Here is an 11,365-nt window from a genome sequence, read left to right as displayed (position 1 = left end):
GCATGAGGATACAAAACAGACATGAGAAGATTATTATCAATAATAGACAAATTATGGCCAGGGTAATAAATCCTGACAACCTTCCAGTAATCCAAGACTGAGGGTTTAACCACTTTAAATGATCCAGTAAAGTTTGATTTACATCTTCTGGTGAAATATCATCAAGATGTGCATTTTGCATATCCTGAATTTCAGCATTTAACTTCTTAAGATCAAGACTAATATTATCTGACCAAACACTGAGCAGATGCATTTTTACTTTTTCCCATTCCCAAATAGAGTCATTATACTTATAAGGAGTAACACAAATCCATATATACTTTGCATGACAAGCTAAATGCATCCTCAATTTTAATGCTGCCATCTGATCTCTAATCCCCAAAATTGCGTTTTTAAATTCATCTAACTTGCTATTAATCTGTAAATCTATGTGACTTTGTAAAGATAAAGCAAGACTGGTATTTTGAGATAATTGATTAACAAAGTGAGCATTATTAATACTCTGTGAAAGAGCAAGACTGGCAGTAGCCACAGTAGCAGAGAGAGCAGCCAAGGCAAGTAAACTTACTATTAGCCACCCAATAAAGCGTCTCCTTCTCTGCAAGGCTTTAGAGAGTTCCACCCATGCCTGTACTCCAGTATTTTCATACCAAGGTTCTTTCTGATGTACAGGCACCATAACATACATGGGTTGCTTTAGTATAAGCACAGATTGCGTTCCTGCAGAAGGGAACATACAACTGTTAAAAATACAATTAACACAGCTAATATTATAGCCTCCTTTGGAAGAATTACCAGTGTTAATAGAACCAATCAAAAGTGTATATGGAGGAGCAACACAAGTTATAACAGGTGTATTGGAATAAGTTAGAGCTGGTTTCCATATATCCCAGTTCTTTAGAAATGTGATAAACCTATCTATGACAGGAATAGAAGAGATAAGAATTGACCCCTTGGTATAATCTATAGTACACCATATTTGGTTATTATTCCAAGATGCATTGCAATGTTCAAAATTGGATTTAGGAAAGTTAATGGTCATAAAAGGAGGAAATTGATTTTTTGATTTTCTGTTAAGAATAGTAACCTTATGTCCAGCTATAAGTATCACTTGTCCTCCAAGTAAACGCTTCATACAGAAATAATTTCCTGAATCTTCACCTGTAACCTTGGCTATAGTAACAGCAGAATCCCTAAGTGGTGAGGCGTATGAGATTTGACCTCTAATATTAATAGGTTGCCCATTTTTTGATGGTATCCTTAAGATCCTCTCGTCGGCTGGTAGCCGGGCATGTAAGAGTAATATTGGTTCCTGTAAAACGAAGGATGCCTGGAGAGCCTGACAAACTAATTGATTGATCCATTCCCTCATAAACATCTGTATGCTCATAACTAATAGCCTTTACACAACCAGTTTCCAGATTCAATGGGCTAAGACCGACAGGATAGGTATTAAACCAGTTAGTATAATTTACAGACATATTGATTTGTTTTATATTCCCAATAAGAGGTTCATAAACAGTATCATTATAAAATATAGGAAACTCTGCTTCAAACCAAGATATGGGTTATAATAGTGGAGGATCAGGTACATAGGCCCAGTAAGTTGCTGCATTAACAGAGGGAACACATGAAATTGTTGCCAACATAGCCAAAACTAAAGTTACAGGTGTAACAGGATTATTCTGTTGTTTCACTAACTCTTGAGCTTGTGAAACCAATTGTTTAGTTTGTCCCCAAGTTGGAACATTACTCCTTTGAGTCATCCTGGCAAGTGATTTCTTCTTTTTCTGAATCAACATTGTCAAATTTTTGGGAGAGATGCAGAGCTTCTTCATCTTCTGAACTAGTTGTGAGCTGTGATGAGCCATCTATTTGCTTGACTAAGCGCTCAGGAAGCCAGGGAGGTTCAGGCACTGATCTGGGAAAGATACACATGTGACCACGTCCCCAAATCAACACAGGATCAGGAAGATGCCAAGTGCTGGTTAACGGATATTTCCAGAGGACCTTCGTAGATTGAGAGGCCAATCGTGGCTCAGCCACAAACCTCTCCCCTGCAGAGTGGCCAAATTTGTCAACAGTGAGAAAATTTAAATAAAAAAAGCATGATTTATAAAGTTATGTGGTGCTGTTCTATATAATTTCCCCCTTTTTTTAATAGTTAGCTTTAAAGATCTATTTGCACATTTTATAATACCTTGTCCTTGAGGGTTATACGGAATGCCTGTAATATGTGTAAATTGTAATGAATTACAAAATGTTGCAAAAGCAGCACTAGTGTAAGTGGGCCCATTATCTCTATTTATAATTTTAGGAATATTTATAAATGCAAAACAATGTAATAAATGAGTAATAACATGTTTAGTAACCTCTCTGGTCTGTACTGTAGCACAGAGGAAACCAGAATCAGTATCAATAGTGACATGGATTCCTGGAGGGGAAGATGGCAGAAGAGTAAGATGCAGAGATCACCTTCCTCCACACAGATACACCAGAAATACATCTACACATGGAACAACTCCTACAGAACACCTACTGAAGGTTGGCAGAAGACCTCAGACCTCCCAAAAGGCAAGAAAGTCCCCACGTACCTGGATAGGGCAAAAGAAAAATGAATAAACAGAGACAAAAGGATAGGGACAGGACCTGCACCGGTGGGAGGGAGCTGTGAAGGAGGAAACGTTTCCAACACTAGGAAGCCCCTTCGTGGGCAGAGACTGCAGGTGGCAGAGAGGGGAAGCTTCGGAGCCATGGAGGAGAGCGCAGCCACAGAGTTGTGGAGGGCAAGGCAGAGAGATTCCCACACAGAGGATCCGTGCTGACCAGCACGCACCAGCCCGAGAGGCTTGTCTGCTCACCCGACGGGGAGGGCGGGGCTGCGAGCTGAGGTTCGGGCTTCGGTCAGAGCACAGGGAGAGGACTGGTGTTGGTGGCGTGAACACAGCATGCAGGGGGTTAGTGCACCACGGCTAGCCGGGGGGTAGTCCAGGGAAAAGTCTGGACCTGCCGAAGAGGCAAGAGACTTTGTCTTCCCTCTTTGTTTCCTGGTGCGCTAGGAGAGGGGATTAAGAGCACTGCTTAAAGGAGCTCCAGAGACGGACGTGAGCCGCTGTTAACAATGCGGACCCCAGAGCTGGGCATGAGACGCTAAGGCTGCTGCTGCCGCCACCAGGAAGCCTGTGTCCGAGCACAGGTCACTATCCACACCCCCTTCCAGGGAGTCAGTGCAGCTGGCCACTGCCAGGGTCATGGAATCCAGGGACAACTTCCCTGGGAGAATGCACAGCGCACCTCAGGCTGGTGCAACGTCATGCCGGCCTCTGCAGCCACAGGCTTGCCCCGCGCTCCATACCACTCCCTACCCCAGACCTGAGTGAGCCAGAGTCCCCAAAGCAGCTGTTCCTTTAACCCCGTCCTGTCTGAGCAAAGAACAGACGCCCTCTGGCGACCTACACGCAGATGTGGGACCAAATCCAAAGCTGAGCCCCCTGGAACTGTGAGAACAAAGAAGAGAAAGGGAAATCCCTCCCAGCAGCCTCAGAAGCAGCGGATGAGAACTCCACAATCAACTTGATGTACCCTGCATCTGTGGAATACATGAATAGAAAACGAATCATCCGAAATTGAGGAGGTGGACTTTGAGAGCAAGATTTATGATTTTTTCCCCTTTTCCTCTTTTTGTGAGTGTGTATGTGTATGCTTCTGTGTGAGATTTTGTCTGTAAACCTTTGCTTCTACCATTGGTCCTAGGGTTCTTTCCGTCCATTTTTTTAAAATAACTTTTTTCTTAATAATTATTTTTTATTTTAATAACTTTATTTTATTTCATCTTACTTTACTGTATTTTATCTTTTCTTTCTTTATTTCTTTCTTTCTTCTTTTTCTCCCTTTTATTCTGAGCTGTATGGATGAGAGGCTCTTGGTGCTGCAGCCAGGAGTCAGTGCTGTGCCTCTGAGGTGGGAGACCAACTTCAGGACACAGGTCAACAAGAGACCTCCCAGCTCCACATAATATCAAACAATGAAACTCTTCCAGAGATCTCCATCTCAACAGCAGCACCTAGCTTCATTCAATGACCAGCAAGCTACAGTGCTGGACACCTTCTGCCAAACACCTAGCAAAACAGAAACACAACACCACCCATTAGCATAGAGGCTGCCTTAATCAAAATAAGTCCACAGACACCCCAAAACACACCACAAGACATGGACCAGCCCATGAGAAAGATAAGATCCAGCCTCATCCACCAGAACACAGGCACTAGTCCCCTCCACCAGGAAGCTTACACAACCCACTGAAGCAACCTTACCCACTGGGGACACACACCAAAAACAATGGAACTATGAACCTGCAGCCTGCAAAAAGGAGACCCCAAACACAGTAATATAAGCAAAATGAAAAGACAGGAAAACACACAGAGGATGAAAGAGCAAGATAAAAATGCACCAGACCTAACAAATGAAGAGGAAATAGGCAGCCTACCTGCAAAGGAACTCAGAATAATGATAGTAAAGATGATCCAAAATCTTAGAAATAGAATACACAAAATGCAATAAACATTTAACAAGAGCCTAGAAGAACTAACAATGAAACAAGCAATGATGAACAATGCAATAAATGAAATAAAAAATACTCAACATGGGATCAATAGCAGAATAACTGAGGCAGAAGAACAGATAAGTGACCTGGAAGATAAAAAAGTGGAAATAACTACTGCAGAGGGGAATAAAGAAAAAAGAATGAAAAGAACTGAGGACAGTCTCAGAGAGCTCTAGGACAACATTAAATGCAGCAACAATCTAATTATAGGGGTTCCAGAAGAAGAAGAGAAAAAGAAAGGGACTGAGAAAATATTTGAAGAGATCATAGTTGAAAAGTTCCCTAATATGGGAAAGGAAATAGTTAATCAAATCCAGGAAGCACAGAGAGTCCCATACAGGATAAATCCAAGGAGAAACACACCAAGACACATATTAATCAAACTGTCAAAAATTAAATACAAAGAAAACATATTAAAAGCAGCATGGGAAAAACAACAAATAACACACAAGGGAATCCCCATAAGCTTAACAGCTGATTTTTCAGCAGAAAATCTGCAAGGCAGAAGGGACTGTCAGGACTTATTTAGTGATGAAGGAGAAAAATGTGCAACCAAGATTACACTACCCAGCAAGGATCTCATTCAGATTTGATGCAGAAATTAAAAACTTTACAGACAAGCAAAAGCTGAGAGAGTCAGCACCACCAAACCAGCTTTACAACAACTGCTAAAGGAACTTCTCTAGGCAAGAAACACAAGAGAAGGAAAAGACCTACAATAACACACCTAAAACAATTAAGAAAATGGGAATAGGAATATACATATTGATAATTACCTTAAATGTAAATGAATTAAATGCTCCCACCAAAAGACACAGATTTGCTGAATAGTTACAAAAACAAGACCCATATATATGCTGTCTACAAGAGACCCACTCCAGACCTAGAGACACATACAGACTGAAAGTAAGGGGATGGAAAAAGATATTTCATGCAAATGGAAACCAAAAGAAAGCTCGAGTAGCAACTCTCATATCAGACAAAATAGACGTTAAATTAAAGACTATTAGAAGAGACAAAGAAGGACACTACATAATGATCAAGAGATCGATCCAAGAAGAAGATATAACAATTATAAATATTTATGCACCCAACATAGGAGAACCTCAATACATAAGGCAAATACTAAGAGCCATAAAAGGGGAAATGGACAGTAATACATTGATAGTAGGGGACTTTAACACCCCACTTTCACCCATGGACAGATCATCCAAAATGAAACTAAATGAAGAAACACAAGCTTTGAATGATACATTAAACAAGACGGACTTAACTGATATTTATAGGACATTCCATCCAAAAACAGCAGAATACACATTTTTCTTAAGTGCCCATGGAACATTCTCCAGCATAGATCATATCTTGGGTCACAAATCAAGCCTTGGTAAATTTAAGAAAATTGAAATTTTATCATGTATCTTGTCCGAACCCAATGCTATGAGACTACACATCAATTACAGGAAAAGATCTGTAAAAAATAAAAACACATGGAGTCTAAGCAATACACTACTTAATAACGAAGTGATCACTGAAAAAATCAAAGAGGAAATCAAAATTACCTAGAAACTAATGACCATGGAGACACGATGACACAAAACCTATGGGATGCAGCAAAAGCAGTTCTAAGATGGAAGTTTATACGCATACAATCCTACCTTAAGAAATAGGAAACATCTCAAATAAACAACCTAAACTTGCACCTAAAGCAATTAGGGAAAGAAGAATACAAACACCGCAAAGTTAGCAGCACGAAAGAAATCATACAAATCAGATCAGAAATAAATGCAAAAGAAATGAAGGAAACGATAGCAAAGATCAATAAAACTAAAAGCTGGTTCTTTAAGAAGATAAACAAAATCAATAAACCATTAGCCAGACTCATCAAGAAATAAAGGTTGAAGAGTCACATCAATAGGATTAGAAATGAAAAAAGGAAGTAATAACTGACACTGCAGAAATACAAAAGTCCATGAGAGATTACTGCAAGCAACTCTATGCCAATAAAATGGAAAACCTGGAAGAAATGGACAAATTCTTAAAAACGCACAACCTGCCAAGACTGAATCAGGAAGAAATAGAAAATATGAACAGACCAAACACAAGCACTGAAATTGAAACTGTGATTAAAAATCTTCCAACAAACAAAAGCCCAGGACCAGATGGCTTCACAGGGGAATTCTATCAAACATTTATAGAATAGCTAGCACTTATCCTTCTCAAACTCTTCCAAAATATAACAGAGAGAGGAAAACTCCTAATCTCATTCTACAAGGCCACCATCACCTTGATACCAAAACCAGACAAGGATGTCACAAAGAAAGAAAACTACACGCCAATATCACTGATGTTCTTAGATGTAAAAATCCTCAACAAAATACTAGCAAAGAGAATCCAACAGCACATTAAAAGGATCATACACCATGATCAATTGGAGTTTATTCCAGGAATGCAAGTATTCTTCGATATACGCAAATCAATCAACATGATACAACATATTAAAAATTTGAAGGAGAGAAACCATATGATCATCGCAATAGATGCAGAGAAAGCTTTTCACAAAATTTAACACTGATTTATGATAAAAATAACCTGCAGAAAGTAGGCATAGAGGGAACTTTCCTCAACATAATAAAGGCCATATATGACAAACCCACAGCCAACATCATCCTCAATGGTGAAAAACTGAAAGCATTTCGAATAAGATCAGGAACAAGACAAGGTTGCCCACTCTCACCACTCTTATTCAACATAGTTTTGGAAATTTTAACGACAGCAATCAGAGAAGAAAAGGAAATAAAAGGAATCCACATTGGAAAAGAAGAAGTAAAGCTGTCACTGATTGCAGATGACATGATACTATACATACAGAATCCTACAGATGCTACCAGAAATCTACTAGAGCTAATCAATGAATTTGGTAAAGTAGCAGGATACAAAATTAATGCCCAGAAATCTCTGGCATTTCTATACACTAATGATGAAAAATATGAAAATGAAATCAAGAAAACTCTTCCATTTACCATTGGATCAAAAAGAATAAAATATCTACGAATAAACCTACCTAAGTAGACAAAAGACCTGTATACAGAAAATTATAAGACACTGATGAAAGAAATTAAATACGATACAAATAGATGGAGAGATATACCATGTTCTTGGATTGGAAGAATCAACATTGTGAAAATGACTCTACTACCTAAAGCAATCTACAGATTCAGTACAATCCCTATGAAACTACCACTGGCATTTTTCACAGAACTAGAACAAAAAATTTCACAATTTGTATGGAAACACAAAAGACCCCGAATAGCCAAAGCAGTCTTGAGAACGAAAAACGGAGCTGGAGGAATCAGGCTCCCTACTTCAGACTATACTACAAAGCTACAGTAATCAAGACAGTATGGTACTGGCACAAAAACAGAAAGATAGATCAATGGAACAGAATAGAAAGCCCACAGTTAAACCCACACATATATGGTCACCTTATCTTTGACAAAGGAGGCAGTAATGTACAGTGGAGAAAGGACAGCCTCTTCAATAATTGTTGCTGGCAAAACTGGACAGGTACATGTAAAAGTATGAGACTAGATCACTCCCTAACACCATACACAAAAATAAGCTCAAAATGGATTAAAGACCTAAGCTTAAGGCCAGAAACTATCAAACTCTTAGAGGAAAACATAGGCAGAACACTCTATGACATAAATCACAGCAAGATCCCTTTTGACCCACCTCCTAGAGAAATGGAAATAAAAACAAAAATATACTAATGGGACCTAATGAAACTTCAAAGCTTTTGCCCAGCAAAGGAAACCATAAACAAGACCAAAAGACAACCCTCAGAATGGGAGAAAATATTTGCAAATGAAGCAACTGACAAAGGATTAATCTCCAAAATTTACAAGCAGCCCATGCAGCTCAATAACAAAAAAACAAACAACCTAATCAAAAAATAGGCAGAAGACCTAAATAGACATTTCTCCAAAGGAGATATACAGACTGCCAACAAACACATGAAAGAGTGCTCAATATCATTAATCATTAGAGAAATGCAAATCAAAACTACAATGAGATATCATTTCTCACCAGTCAGAATGGCCATCATCAAAAAATCTAGAAACAATAAATGCTGGAGAGGGTGTGGAGAAAAGGGAACACTCTTGCACTGCTGGTGGGAATGTGAATTGGTTCAGCCACTATGGAGAACAGTATGGAGGTTCCTTAAAAAACTGCAAATAAAACTACCATATGACCCAGCAATCCCACTACTAGGCATATATCCTGAGAAAACCAAAATTTCAAATATAGTCATGTACTAATATGTTCATTGCAGCTCTATTTACAATAGCCCAGAGATGGAAACAACCTAAGTGTCCATCATTGGATGAATGGATAAAGAAGATGTGGCACATATATACAATGGAATATTACTCAGCCATAAAAAGAAACCAAATTGAGCTGTTTGCAGTGAGGTGGGTGGACCTAGAGTCTGTCATACAGAGTGAAGTAAGTCAGAAAGAGAAAGACAAATGCCATATGCTAACACATATATATGGAATTTAAGAAAAAATGTCATGAAGAACCTAGGGGTAAGACAGGAATAAAGACACAGACCTACTAGAGAATGGACTTGACTATATGAGGAGGAGGAAGCATAAGCCCTGACAAAGCGAGAGAGTGGCATGGACATATATACACTACCAAACGTAAAATAGATAACTAGTGGGAAGCAGCCACATAGCCCAGGGAGATCAGCTTGTTGCTTTGTGACCACCTAAAGGTGTGTGATAAGGAGGGTAGGAGGGAGGGAGATGCAAGAGGGAAGAGGTATGGGAATATATGTATAACTGATTCACTTTGTTATAAAGGATAAAGTAACACACCAGTGGAAAGGAATTATACTCCAATAAAGATGTAAAAAAATGATATAGTGACATGAACACACTGTAATTTACCAAAAGACGGGATATAAGTAACATCCATTTGCCATAAATGACTAGGTAATAATCCACGAGGATTAACATCATAATGTGGAACAGGAAGGTGAGGTAAGCCTTTTGGGCATTGCTTAACAATTTGTTGGACGGCTTCACGAGTAAGGGAAAATTGTTTGCATAATGTAGCCGCCTACTGATGGCTTAAAGCATGCGATTGTTGTGCTGCTTGTGAAGCAGTTTGATCATAGCTTACCATAATATGAGGGTGTGCAGGACATGGACCATGAGTATCAACAGTATGAAGAGAATGAATGCAATATATTAGCCATTCTTGATAGCATGACGAATGGAAAGGAGTAGTACGGTAAATTGGGATATGTCCTGCTTTGTGGAAGAGATTGAGGGGAAGAATAACTTTAACTTTATTTTTGGGAGGAAAATGCACAGAATAAAAATATGTTTAGATCGAGTTAAAACATCTGCAGTTGCATTAAGTTTAGTCAATGGACCAGCCAAGTTAGAATAAGCACAGATATGCAGAGCTGCAACAGGACCATCGTGGGAATGAATAAACTGTTGAAGCAAACGAAAAGAGGATGATAATTCAGGGTCATTAGTATGTCCTATGGTTGCAGTCTCCAGCGGAAAAAATAAGCTAATAAGATATTTACTATCAGAAAACAAATTAAAAGATATAGAAGGCAAATGTTTAAAAGCCATAATGACAGCATATAGTTCAACACATTGAGCTGAAGTCAAGGAAGTTTGTTTAATTAGTTTTGTTCCATCGTCAGGGATTACAGTAACCACTCTTGAAGAAGAACCGTCTGTAAAAACCAAAGATACATGAGGAATAGGCTGTTGCCTAATTATAGAAGGAAATATATAATAGTTAAGTTTGCTGAATTGGATCAATTTATCAGCAGGATAATGGAATTCCAAGGTACCTGAAAATCCTGCAAGAGCAAGATCCCATTCATTACTATGTTGAAAAAGCCAATTTTGTTGACTAACTGAATAAGGGACAATAATTTGAGAAGGTTCTATACCTATAAGTTGTAAGCATCTAGTTCTACCTTGCATTATTATAAGTTCATAATAAGTTAATAATAAGTTAATAATAAGGGTTAATAACTTTAGAGGGTGTAGTTTTCATATGAATCCATTCAATAATTCCAACAGTTTACCATAAGATGGCACTAGGCACATGAGGTGTTGGACAATTAAAGAAATTGGCAGGTGAGTATGTATTCGAGTTAATCGTGCAGATAGCTCTATTAACTATTTGTAAAGCTTGAAATCCTTCTGGAGTCATAGAGCATGAAGAAGAAGGATCTGAGTCAACTTTAAGAATATCAAACAAAGGCTGTAATTGAGCAGTAGTAAGTTTTAAGGAAGGCCTTAGCCAATTAATATCTCCAAGTAATTTTTGAAAATCATTTAATGTTTTTAAATTATCACTCAAATTTTCAGTTTTTGAGGCCTAATGGTAGTGTTATCAATATATTTTCCCAAATATAAAAATGGAGATTGTCTTTGAACATTTTCTGAGGCAATGACCAAGCCAAACGATTGTAAGGATTGTTGTAAAAATTGAAAAGCAGTCTCTAAGAAAGAAATATTATCAGTGGCTAAAAGTATATTATCCATATAATGTATGAGATACAATGTTGGAAACCTTTTTCTCACAGGAGTCAAGGCCTGAGCCACATAATTTTGGCATAATGTTGGACTATTTGCCATGCCCTGAGGCAATACTTTCCATTGACGTCTCCTCATGGGTTCCTTAAAATTTAAAGAAGGCAAACTAAAAGCAAAATATTTT

The sequence above is a fragment of the Stenella coeruleoalba genome (assembly GCF_951394435.1).
Source record: "Stenella coeruleoalba genome assembly, chromosome: X".
Classification (NCBI taxonomy): Eukaryota; Metazoa; Chordata; class Mammalia; order Artiodactyla; family Delphinidae; genus Stenella; species Stenella coeruleoalba.
This window is presented reverse-complemented; position numbering follows the sequence as displayed.